The sequence below is a fragment of the Ambystoma mexicanum genome, chromosome 2p, assembly GCF_040938575.1.
Source record: "Ambystoma mexicanum isolate Mex_15411 chromosome 2p, UKY_AmexF1_1, whole genome shotgun sequence".
NCBI classification, from domain to species: Eukaryota; Metazoa; Chordata; class Amphibia; order Caudata; family Ambystomatidae; genus Ambystoma; species Ambystoma mexicanum.
The window spans coordinates 1389789206-1389802598 of NC_090923.1; the positions used below are offsets into that span (position 1 = coordinate 1389789206).

At 47.8% G+C, this 13393-nt stretch overlaps 1 protein-coding gene across 4 annotated transcripts in view; it reads right to left on the reverse strand.

Annotated features, from left to right (window-relative positions):
* CCM2 (CCM2 scaffold protein) overlaps positions 1-13393 on the reverse strand; it is a 553948-nt gene that overhangs the window by 186359 nt on the left and 354196 nt on the right. The gene's annotated exons all lie outside the window — the stretch shown is intronic.

The following is a 13393-nucleotide window of genomic DNA, read 5'->3' on the forward strand; positions in this document are numbered from 1 at the left end:
GAATTGGCTCTAACAGCGCTCTCCTCAGTTTGGAGGGAACCACATTGCACTCCCACGCCAAGAGCAGCCAGCGCACTAGTGAATGTTTGCAAAGAAGCCCCATCAAGAACTTGGTTAACTTGGAAGCCATGTGCCTTGTGTCCCAAGCTCTTCCTGTATTGAAGGAAGACCCAAAAGTCAACCTTGATGGAGAAATGTGCAACCCACAGCAAGCTAGAATAAGCAAATAAGGCTGGATCTCATAAGACTGGTACAGAATCAGACACCGCAAAGCAGCTACATCGTCTACTTCTTTTCTTAAATGTAGTTGATAGACACTTATGTTGCCTTTGCCGTTTTGGCCAGGTTATCCAGCACCATGTTTAGTTAAACTCTAAGATCTTATGATCAATGGCGTCAAAATGATAGAATCTCAGTCCCAATGTGGCACCATGCCTCGATGCCTGGACAGCAAATTGTAAAGTTTAGGCATCAAGCAGGATGTGAGGCTCCTGAGAAAACTTGGGACAGATCACAAAGTTGAAGCACAGGGATATGGAGCACTGGAGATCGTGTGCTGCTGATCCAGGTAGTAGTCAACTAGCTATGGAGCACACCACGCAGGATGATTTGGATTCCCCTATGCCATCTCAGGAGCAATCGGAACCAGTCTGCATGTGGAATTCAATGACTTGATGACCACTCCCTGCATCAACAGTCTCTGAGGAAACGGACATACGAATCTCTGACCAAATCCTGTTTTCTGTTATGGCAAACAGACCCTTATATGGACCTCTACCAATGAAATAACTTTCCCAGGTGATGAGAACCCATTTACCACTCATGGCACATTTTCAGCTATCGGCTTAGGAAGCATGCAATGACATTTTTACTTCTGGCCAGATTAATTGCAGACACCTAGATGTGATGCTTGTGGTACCAATGCCACAGTAATTGCTCCTCCTACAATGACAAGGAGACACCTAGTGGTAGAACGACAGACTAAACCTCGCGCAAATGTATTGGACTCCTCTCTGGGATATTTTGGGGCCAAAATAGTGTCAAACAGCCTTTTTAAGTGATATAAAAAGAGCAATATGTTGACATTTTGAACCGACACTCTCCAATAGAACAGGGAATAATAATTTAGCCTAGCATCCATATAAAAAGAAGAACAGGAATGACAAGCGATTACCCTCAGATGGAGCATGCTCATGTGAGCTTTGCTCCCCTCGATACCACATCCTTGGAATCGATCTAGGCAAGTTCTGCAACTTGTCAGTGACAAATCTGTTGCCTATGTCATCTGGTGCAACAGCACATGAAATGGCAAACCTCTGATCAAATTGGGCACGTGCTTCCAGAAGGCCATACTCTGTTTCATCGTAGGGTAAATTCAAATCAAGTCTTTCCAGCAGCATCCGGTTTGCACCACCATAGGCCACACTGCTCTTGCAGCAGCCTCATCTGCAGCCTGCATACCAGGATCACAGGTATGCAAGAGTGAATGAGACCAAGCCTCCTCTTATACACCCTGGCAGACACAGCACTATGGATGCAAGTACCAATATGTGTACTGTCTCCACCGAGTACTCTGCTGGTCTTACCTGACCCACCCCACCCTTCAAGCTTAACGACCTAAAGGCAGACTTATCCATGATGATCGAGAACTGCAGGAAATACAGTGGATCCATTGTAGCCTGCACTGGGTTTCGCTCTGCTACGAGCTATAGAGGCTAGAACCATCCCCTCATCCAATTTGGTGTACATGGGCATCAGTCTTCTTTGCAAGTGAGCCAACATCAGAGAGGCACTTTGGAAAAATCTTTGACACAGATATGAGACCCAAGGGCAAAATCTTGATCTTGAAGTTCTCTCCCTGCCACTCGACCGTCAAGAGCTTTCAATAATTGTTTAGGATCGTCACACGGAAAACATCCTTCAAGATCAGAGATCTAGGAAATACTCTGCTTCGATCACGTTTTGTGGCATCCTAATTTTAATTTGGACTGTTTCTGGGCAACAAAAACATGTTTAAAGCTTGCATGTCCGTTATGTGTCTGTGCCACATATCTGTTTCTGTAACTTTAGTACACATCCCTTGTCCCATACTTCCTTCATACCTGCTCCACCTCCTCCAACTGTTACAGATGTTGTTTTGGCACCCTTCTCTATGCTGTAATTTTGGAGGAGGCTCCGTCTGAAACCTCTAACACTTGTCTGATGTTATGGACTACCATGATACGTAGATGGTAATCAACCCTCCCACAAGCTGCTTGTGGGGTTCGGCCCCTCTACAATAGTTACCTCCTCTCTGGGATCTACATGTCGCTGCTTTTGCTGAGGAAGCTGATGGATGAAAGTATGGCAGATGCCTCTGGAAGGACATAGAAAAAGATCAACCCAGACCTCTAGCTGCTATGGAGGAGGAAGACCGGGGCCTATCAGACAAGACTCTGGATGCTCTTGTGGGCTCAATACTGCTTTCTAAGTCATGAGCGTAACTTTCCCTCTCTTGCTGAACTGCGAACATTCCAGAAAATTGCAGGCATAATATTTAAGTTTGCACCTCATGTTGAAACCCTGCCAGCTTTATTCATAATATCCAGCTTTCGTGACTCCCTGACCCGTAAGAAATTGTATGAGGATCCTGGAGTCACAGACCTTAAACTGGCTGAAGTAGCCAGGATGGAACATAAGCATGGTGGGTTCTTAAAACATACTGGCGGCAAGTAAGGGGCTCTACACTTCTTGTCCAGTAAAGGGTATCAAGGCTAGTGCCTTGAAAACCTGCTAACCCAACTAATAAATACCAGAAAAACTGGCTTATAGGCTGGTTTCAAATTTGCTGTCATAACAAAGACATCTTTTTTGAGGGCCTTGGATGTTCAGGTGCAAATGGCCTGCCACCATCAACAACCCCTGAAAGCGGATATTGTCTGGGGAAGATGGAGCTGGTGGGACAAAAAGGTGTCTACTTTGGGTTGGTTGCCTCCTCAGAGGAAAGCTCATCCTCTTCATCATGGACCTCTCCTTCCGACTCTTCCCTGGAGTACACAGAGGTCTGCTGATTTAATTTGGTCCCGTTTTGGACCCACCTACCCCAAGAACAAATGTTGCACCACCACAAATATCTTCACAGTGGGAGGCAACCCTTCTCCCACATTTGTTACAGTGAATATGTGCCTCACATGCCTCTAGAAGAGAACTCCCTTGGCAGTGAGGACTGGTGATTGTACTGTCTCGACAATGACAGTCTATGCCTGCATCTTGACTAGCGTCTGGGCCTCGCTGCACCTCCTTGACAATCTTAGGTGAAGAAGAGCACAGACTAACTTTTCTGTCCCACGCCTCACCAGCGATGACGGCAGCTCCATCACTAACAAGGGGGACTGGCAACGGACCTTCAGCGTAGATATCGTGGACTACAGTAGCTCCAAAGCCAGATGTTACACTGCCAAAAGCATCCTTCTGCCATCGTCAGTTAATGACTATGGCAGAACACTTATTTTATTTTAGGCTGGACCCTCCCAAACGACAGTGGGTAATTATGTATTTTTCAAACTCGCAGAGGATTCAGAGACCAGCTCAGAGTGAATGGACCCTTCACCGCCCACAGTAGTCGCAGGCTTGCACATCTCCTTAGCAGCCTGCTTCTACCTAGTCCTCTATTCTCCCTCAGCACTCTGGTGCTTTTGGTACTCTTTCACCAACTTCTCAGCCCTGGGCTTTTGAAGCCAAGCCAAGAGTCTCCTTTCTCAGTCTGGTTTCATCCTGTTGGGCAGGTCTTGACATAGTTCACAGGCTTCCTCCTCATTGGTATACAGGCAAAGAGACAATTTGAGAATCAGTGCATAATTTAAAAGGCCACATTTTTCCTAGATGACTAGAAAGGTTTACGGCTATTGCGGTCAACCACAGCACTTTGCCAAATCTTCCAAATATAAATTCTCCACACACCAAATACAGGTGAGCAGGAGATATCTACTAAGGGTTCCTTAAACTAAGTGTAGAATGTAGTCAGGGGTCACAAGTGGTGTCAATGTCCTAGCTTTGCATGTGCTCTTAAAAGTTGCACATGCCTTCTTCGACAGACTGTTTTAAAAGGAGATAATAGGGCTGTTTTTCCTACATCAGGTGTTATATTAAAAAAATAATAATTGGGTCAGTTTAGTGCAGAGGTTGTTTTCGGAAAAGTAACTCCTCATGGCAAGTCTTTCCCTCAACACCACCATTGTAGGGAAAGCGCCACTGCCCAAGTTTCAGGTTCCTGTTCCAGGAATCTAATTTCTGCAAACCCTAGCTAAGAACATAGTAGTTTCCTACGTGAAGACAAACATTTGCATCCTGTGTGTCAGAAAGAAACCATAAGTGAATCCCTTGCACTACCAAGTTGATACGGATCAGGTAGAATTCACCAGATCCCAACTCACTGCAGCCATTTCTATGCATCCTTTTGCAGCATTTTTATGAGGGGAAACCCCGATATAACCCCCTTCTTTGCTACTCACCCCACCAAAAAAAACAATGACCCCAATATAGGATTTTAAATATACCCTAACCCCACACCACCCCTAATAATGAATTGAAAAAAATGTGAGAAAATGGCTGTTTCATTAAATGCAGTGAAAATACTGCCCTGAGTAGGCTGGTAGCATTGACAATGCCAAGTATATCAAGAGTTTCAATTGGAAAAGAATCTCTTAGAACTTGAAAATTCTTCTCACCCTTCATGAAGGAGTCCGCTTTAATGGCAAGATATTCTAGTATGCCTTAAATAAAATCTTGTATTTCCTGAGAAACACTGCTGCTATTGTCATGCATTTGGAAAGCACATCTGGGAGGACTAGAGAAAACTTTCTGACAAGTCAGGAAAAATGCAATGGCGTAGCAACATTCAGAATCCTTGCTTCTATATTATCTTGTTCCCGGTCTTTAGGTTTTAAATCAGCCTTAGTTGGCCGGTGCTTTTCTTTTCCATTTGGAAGAAGCTGGAATAAGACATGCATTACTCACCGTAATAGCATTTCTGACGATTGTATCTGCTTAGATTCACATGCTGTGCATATGGTCCGATATCCAGTGGTAACCAAAGATTATTGCAACTCGTCTTTCGGGAACCGAAAGGGGACGTCAGCAAAGGGTGTCTGTAACACTATCCCCATCGTGACGCGTAGTGTACCCAAAATCCCTCACGCGCCGAGGTCCCTCGATTTGTATTTCTTCTGCCACGGGGGAGCCCAAGGCTATTGTGAGTGAGTACATGAAGAGAGAAAGTAGTAAGACGTCTATGCTCCTTCCACCCAGAGCGGGGAGGTAGGGAGGGCGCATGTGAATCTACGCAGATACAATCACCACAAGTGCTATTACGGTAAGTAATGCATGTCTTCTGATGCTTGTTAATCTGCTTAGAATCACATGCTGTGCATAGACTAGCGAGCAGTACCCGGAGTTGGAGGTGGGTTGTGAGAAGGAACAGGAGAAAAAAGATGTCCAAGTACTGCTTGTGCCACCTGAGAATCAGAACTAGCATGAGTGTCTAGGCAATGGTGTTTTGTAAAGGTGAAAGGTGTGTACAGAACTCTAGGTTGCCGCTTTGCCAATGGACTCAAATTGGTTTGTTTCTCTCAGTGGTTTCGTTCTTTCCAGGTAAAACATGACTGCCCTGCGCACATCTAGTGTGTGTAGGCTTCTTTCGGCCATGGTAGTGGGATTCTGGAAAAAGGTAGGTAGTTCGATGATTGGTTCACATGGAACTTCGAGATGAATTTAGGCACACATCTGGGATGAGTGCGCAAAACTACCTTATCCCTGTGGACTGTAACGAAAGGGTCTAGAACAGAAAGGGCCTGTAGTTCGCTAACCTTTCTAATAGAAGTGATAGCCACTAGGAAAGCTGTCTTGTAAGTAAGGTCTTTTAGACTTGCTTTATGCATTGGCTCAAAGGGAGGTCCCATAAGTCTGGTTAAAACCACATTTAGATCCCATCCAGCAGCTGGGTGAGAAATGGGAGGATGAATCCTCTTAACCCCTTCCATAAAAGCTTTAATCACTGGTATTTTCCACCACAACACCTTCTGTTGTGATGTGGTGTATGCTGAGAGAGCAGCGAGATGAACTTTTAGGGAATTGAAGACCAACCCTGCGTCTAACAATTGGGATAGGTACACCACAATGTGTGTGGGTGAACAATCGATGGGATTGACGCCATTGGTATTACTCCAGATGACAAACCGTTTCCATTTGCTGGAATAGCAATAGCGGGTGTTTCCTAGCTTCCCTGAGAATGTCCATGCATCTCAGAGAGCTGAAGGTATCCAAACTCTATGACCTCAGGAGCCAGGCTGCTAAATTCAGAGTTTGTGGGCATGGGTGTAGGGTCTCCCCCCCTGTCCTGAGACAACATGTTGTACGGGCAGAGTAGTTTTACTGGTGGGGAGAGGGACATTTCCATTAGATGAGCGAACCAGGGTTGGCGGGCCCACATGGGGGCTACCAATATCATGGTGACTGGTTACTGGTGCACCATATTGCTGAGTAGGAGAGTCGGGGGGGAGGGGGAGAAGGAAGCGTAAACAAATTTCCCTGACCGTGTTATCCAGAGACCGTTCCCCCTTGGAGCGGTTCTGGGGGTACCTGGAGTAGTAGTCTTGGCATTGGGCATTCCTGAGTTGCAAACAGGTCGATCTCTGGGAAGCCCCATTCTGCAAAGACGTTGGACACGATGTCTTTGTGCAGACGCCATTCGTATTCTAAGGGCAGTGGGAAGTCTTTGCTGAGCATGTCTGCCAGAAGATTGAGTTCCCCTGGAACATGTTGTGACAACAGAAACATCTTGTGTTTGAGAGCCCACATCCAAATGTTTTGGGATAGCTTGGATGGCCCTGGAGAGTGTGTGCCCCCTTGTTTGTTCAGGTAATACATGGCTGTGGTGCTGTCAGAACCAGGACTGTCTTTCGCTATAGCTGTGTTTGAAAGGCTTTCAGTGCTTTGAACACCGTTAATAGCTCTAGTAGATTATATGGTTGGATGCTACTTGTGGGGAGCACACTCCATGCGCTGTGTGCTGAAGCAGGTGAGCCCCCTGGCCCATGAGATATACGTCTATCATGAGAGTGGCTTCCACTGCAGGGGTGGTGAAGGTTTTCCACTTCAAGAGGTTTTCCCTCGACCACCACTGCAGAGAGAGAATGAGGGCTGGCAAGACAACTACCAGATCTTCCCATTGTCCGCTGGCCTGACACCACTGCATGGGACGCATGCGCAGCCGCACGTGGGGAACCAAGTATATGCATGACGCCATCATACTTAGGAAGCGCATGGCTTACCGTACCATCCCCTCTCAATTGGCTACATATTGAGGGATCTGAAAAAGCATGTTCTGAACCCTCTCCTTGGAGGGGAAAACGAGGCAGTCCTTTGTCCGGATTAGAGCCCCTAGAAATTGTTTTACTTGACTGGGGACTAGACTGGATTTTTTCTCGTAGTTGGAGAATCCCAGACTGAACAGAAGGTCTACGGTCTTCTGGGTGTTCAAAAAGCATGTGTCGTAAGAGTCCCCATGTTATGAGCCAGTCGTGGAGGGAAGGGTAACCCGGGACGGACAGTCTGCGCAGGTGTGCTGCCACTACTGCCAGGACCTTTGTAAACACCCTTGGTGCCGAGGTGATGCCGAAGGGGAGCACTTTGAATTGGTTATACCTGTCCTCTATCATGAACCTTCGATATTTCCTGTGCGCTGGCAACATTGAAATATGAAAGTATGCATCTTTCATGTCCAATGTGGTCATGTGGTCCCCCTGTTTCAACAGTGGGATCACCTCCTGTAGCTTTACCATACAAAACGTTTGAGGTTTTATGAATTTGTTTGCTGGGCGCAGGTCTAGAGCAGGTCACGTGGTGAGGTCCTTTTTGGATACAAGGAAGTACACTGAAGAAATACCCTAGTTAACCTGAAGAATAGGGACGACTTCTATGGCGTCCTTTCCCAGCAGCACTTCCACCTCTAAATTCAGGATCTGCAGATGGTCCGGTGAGAGGCACTTTGAGTATGGCGGTCTGAACTGTGGTGGTCGGGCGAATTCCTTGCAGTACCCATGGGCGACCGTCTTTATAACCCACTGGTCTGAAGTTATGCCCTCCCATGCTGTGAGCAAAGATGTTAAACACCCCCCACGACCGGGTGACATGGGAGGGGACCTGGATCTGTTGGTCATTTCTGACCAGAGGCTGCGGCTCCTCTGGGATTGGGGCCTCTACCTCTGCCTTTGCTGCGTCGCTGACCCTAGGTGGGTAGTAGGCGGGGCTTACTGATGTTTGTCCAGAGTTATAGTTACGCATGCTGTAGTTATTCTGACTTCCACGTGACTGCCCTTGAAAGGACCGACGAGAACCACCTCCCCTTTGGGGGGGGAAGGTTTCTGAGTTATTTGTTGCAAGGATTTAAGAGTCCCATGCGCTTTCTTGGCCGTCTCCAGGGCATCATCGACCGCTTTCCCAAAGAGATTGGTCTCTTCTATGTGTTTGTTGATAAGAGCGGCCTGTGTTTCAGGCTTGAACCCAGAGTTGCGAAGCCAAGCGTGCCGCTTGAGTAGAGTGCCCTGGGCCAGAGACCTGCCTGCTGTCTCAGCAGTGTCCAGAGTGTTCTTGATTATATTCCGATTTACCTACCTGCCCTCGGCCACGATCTTGAGAAGCCTGGACCCAACGGTTTCAGGAACCTCCTGGAGAACTTGTACAAGGTCTCATTGTGCGGCTGCATAACTGGCCAGCAGCGTGGTGTTATTTGCTATGCATGTGGTGTATGCAGCTGCTGAGGTAACACGCTTACCTAGGGCGTACAACCTCTTGGATTCCTTATCCGGAGGTGCCTCCCCCGTAGCCAGGGGTATTCCTGCCCGTTTCCGGGTGGTAGTGACTACCAAGGAGTCAGGGATGGCATGGCCTTTAATATACTGAGAGTCCAAAGGAGCTGGCCGAAATAGTTTTTCCACTCTTGGGTTCATTGCCCGGGTCTGAGCTGGTGTGACCAGGGAGGGGCCCAATCTTCTTTTAACAGAATTTAGGAGGGGAATGGCTTGGCTTGAGGGGGGTTTCTCCTTGAGAATGGCCTCCACAAAGTCTTGTTCGGGTACCGCCTCCTGAGTAGTGATCTGCTGCCTTCCTTAAGATGGCATTGAAGGCCATTTGGTCGTCTACAGACGAGGCCTGGCGAGCCGAGGTGAAAGGAGAAGAATCCAGGCATAAAACATCTGTGTGCTGATCTTGCGTGGGGAGCATCCATGGCTCCGTTTCCACTTACTGGGTTTCCTCCTAGTTGTCCAATGCATCTGCCTGGTCCTCAGTGTAGTCCTGCAGGAAGGAAGTGTCTTCTTTGCTGTAGATGTCCTGGTAAGAGTCCATCTGGACCACATCTTCACAGTGGACAGAAACCGAGGGCTGAGTCAAGATTTTCTTGGAAACGTGAAGCTGATCTTAAAAGATGGTCCTAACGAGAATGTCTTAGGGGAAGGATGCTCTGAGTGTGAGACAATCCTTTCAAGGCGATCCTTGCACCCTTCGAATTTCTCCCTTGTCCACTTAGAGGAATCAGAAGGGCCTAAAGGTGGAAAAACATTGTTTTCCGCCCTTTGGCATTGAAAATTGTCTACACAGGTTTTGGACAGAAGCTCCTGACTGTCCTCATAGGTTTCACGAATATCTGGGCACCATGGCATGTCTTTAGACTTGTCCGCGGCCTGCCCCATGCGTTTCGATGGTGCACGTACCAGCCCAACTGCGGAAGTAATTCTTGCGATACAGTCTTCGATCTCCGTGGAATCGGCGCGAGTTAACGGGTTCGAAGGCTTATCGGAAGATTTACCGCCTACCGCGGCGTTAGAGGGCCTAGCGGTAGATTTTCGCCTTGGGGCCTAGTAGTAGGTTTTGGGCATACTGGGCCCTTAGGGACTGTCTGAGCATCGAATGACCGCGCTTCGACATGTAAACCCGATTTAGGGGTCGTGCCCTTGTTTTTCGAGTGCCCAGTCGCAAGACGCTGCTTCGGATGCGGAGAAGGCTGCTGATCAACCCGATCAGAGGAATCCGCCAAAATTTTCAACGGCCCTGTTGGCGCTTTCACCATTTTTGATGGAACCGTTGAAATCGGTGGTGGGGATGTGTGCTTAGTGTGTTGTGGGTTTTGTACACCCCTGTCGCCGGGTGTTGTCCCTGAAGCGAGACTTGCGTCAGGCCTTGAGGGGTTGGGGACGGCATGGCAGACCTAGAAGTTTCCGCCTCAAGGTCTATGACATCCAATACGGATGTTTGGTCATCGGAGGTGCCCCCGTCACATTTGGCGGGCGTGGCGGTGGGGGAAGAGGGTTAAGCCCGCGACATACCGTACGCAGAACACCGCTTCATACAGCGCTCCTTAAGGGTCTTAGGCCGAAGGAGCTTACAAGCCACGCACCGCTTCTCGTCGTGATCTAAAGGGAGACGAGAATGACAGGTTCTGTGCTCGTCTTTCCACAGGTATCTGACCCTACACTTGGGGCAGAACCTAAATGGCGTCCTTTCCATAGCGAAAGGTATAATCAAAGATGACCAGACCTAGAGGGCAAAGAGGGGGAAAGAGGAAAGACATAACGTAGGATATGGCCGCCCAACCTCATTCTCCCTACTGTGTAGGCCGGCCAGAGGGCCCGGACACATGGATGCCTCAGTCTCCGGATCTTAGATGCCGAAGTCCACCGCCGTAGAAGCTTCCTGCAGTCTCTGTCAAAGTTCTTAATCGCTGTTGAAGTGACGTGTAAGGGAATAACCGTTAATGTCGGTATAAAGATAAACAATATCTCTTATGTAAGAGTTCCGCTATAGGGTGACCAGTTATCTGGGTGGAAAAAAACAATCTGAGAGACCTTGGCGCGTGGGGGATTTTGGGTACACTACACGTCACAATAGGGATAGTGTTACAGACACGCCTATGCCGACGTCCCCTTTCGGTCCCCGAAAGACCAGATGCAGGATGCCACTGGATGTCGGACCATATGCACAGCATGTGATTCTAAGCAGATTAACAAGCATCAGAAATCCCTTTTTCTAATTAGGGTCTGTCTTTTTTCCAACAACGCAAAGACATCTTGAATCAGCCAGTCCAGGATTACTCAATGGGGAACAACGAAACCGAGAACATAGCCATGCAATACTAGCACCAAATGACCGTCTGTGATCAGTTGTCAAGCTTGAACCAACACTCTGATGCATCCTCCTAGCTGGATGCTCTAAATTTATGAACACCACTACAAAGTAGCTGCAAGCTTTCCTGTCGGAGAGAAGGTTGCCTTTCCCTTTCTTCAGTATCTCTGCTGCACTCACAGATTTGCACATGTTGGTATTGCTGTGGCTTAAATGGGCCTTAAGTACACTGTGGGAAAAATCTCTTTTTGCAAAACCATGGTATGTTAACTGCCCATAGTCTGTGTTTTCCTGGTCACATATAACCAACTTCTGGGTCTCCTTCTTGAATATAGTTTTGGTGACTTCCACACCCCCATATATTCTGAATATCCCATACCACCATATTTTCTGAATATCAAGACCCAGAGAGCAGAAAGACCAGGGTCCTGTGATTAGCCGCTAACATGAGGGTCATTAGAATAGTGTAAGCAAGGACAATTGTCTCATACAAAATGGCAGTATCTGCTGACAGAATAGTCTGCCGCCACTTGTCTGCACTGAATTCTTATCCAGCAACTACGTAGTATGGCAAGGTCAGAAAGAGGACCATGTCAAGAGGGGGTTGGGGACCCCCTCTCAGCCTGGGGTGGGAAGCCTACCATGGTGGAAGCAAGAGCCAGTCCTACTAAAGAGGGGATTGGGGGTAGTTAGGAGGGCTCCAATCCTTGTCCCTTCTTGTAGTGGCAGTTTGCCTACATACAATGCCACTGAATCGCACAATACCTGCCTTGCACGATGCTAGCCAGTCTTTCTCTTTGTTTTCAGAAAAACTCCCAGCATCCCCCCACAAGAGAAAGAACCTTCACCAGGGAAGAAGATTGCCCTGCCATCTGATGAACTACAACCAGCAGCATAGGGGAGAGATGCTGAGCGAACCGCAGACAGTGGAGGAATGCGTGTACACAGAGCGCTCAAGGGACTTTCTGCTTAGCTGGGGGAGAAGGGCAGAATAGCTCCCCAGTCAAACAAGCGAACCAACATGCCTACAACGTCATCAAATTAACTGAACTTAAGCGCCATAACTCACCACTATTGGTCGCCCTTACAGAACCCCATCGGACCCGCACACAATAAAAGCGCAGGATGTACACCCCTTTTGATGTTTGTACCACCTTCCGAAAGGGGAGAACAGGGACAGATTGAGCCAGGAGAGCCAGTTGTTAGGGATAGCCAATGAAAAGAAAGGGGGTGGGGGCAGTACATAGGGAGACAGGAAGTTGTGGGTTGTTCAGTTGAGATCAGAGGTGGCAGAGGTGGCCCAAGAGACCAGAGAGAGGAGAACGGAACAGAAGAGCATGGAGGAGGATTATACCTGCAGTGTGTAAAAGTGAAGCACTGGTTTGTGAGAAGAATTGAAGGCTAATGTGCGTGTGTGGGAGAGGGTAGGGTATGAATGAATGTGAGTGGGGGAGTGAAAGAAGAGTGAATGTAAGAGAAGGGTGGGATATGTATTAGTGGTGCAGAGAAGGGACAGTAGTGGTGGTGTGGAGAAGGGAAAGTAATGGTGTGTAACATCAGAAGGTGGGGGTAAGGAGGTCGAGAGGCCCATCGGAGGGCAGGAGAGGGAGCTTGTGTGAAAGAGAGAGTGGGTGGAGTAGGAAAAGAGGACAAGTGATGGAGTCAGGTATCAGGGCGCAGAAGGAACAGCAAGGGTGAATAACTCGGTGTCTGAAAGGCACAGCCCTTAAGTCATTCCTGTGGGGGAAAGCCAACGGATAGGAAACCCTAGATTGTTCTCTGAGGAAGCTTGTGTAGAAAAGGTTTTGGCCATTAGGCCATCACCAGAAGACAGATATTTATTTTTTTAGGACAGTAGGAGTTACCATCTCTAGTACCAGTCTGGGATCGAGGTACACCTGGCTTACAGTGGGACTGCCCAGTCCCAAGTTACAGAGCGCGGGATGGCCATTACGGCCACCTCTCAAACAGAAATAAAAAACCTTGAACCATCTCTGGGAGTTGGCATGTTTTTGAGGCCATCTGTGACACTAGCCTTCTTTCACCATTTCTTATTGGCCCCCTCGTTTTATTTATTTATTTTTATTTATTTTTATTCTTTTAACGCGCTGCATGCCCGTAGGCCTCAGGGCGCACAAAAACAGAAAAAGACAGGACAACAAGAGAGCAAGCAGGATCAGAAAGGGTCATAAGGATTACTCCATGTTAAAAAGGTAGGTTTTTATGGCTTTTTTAAATA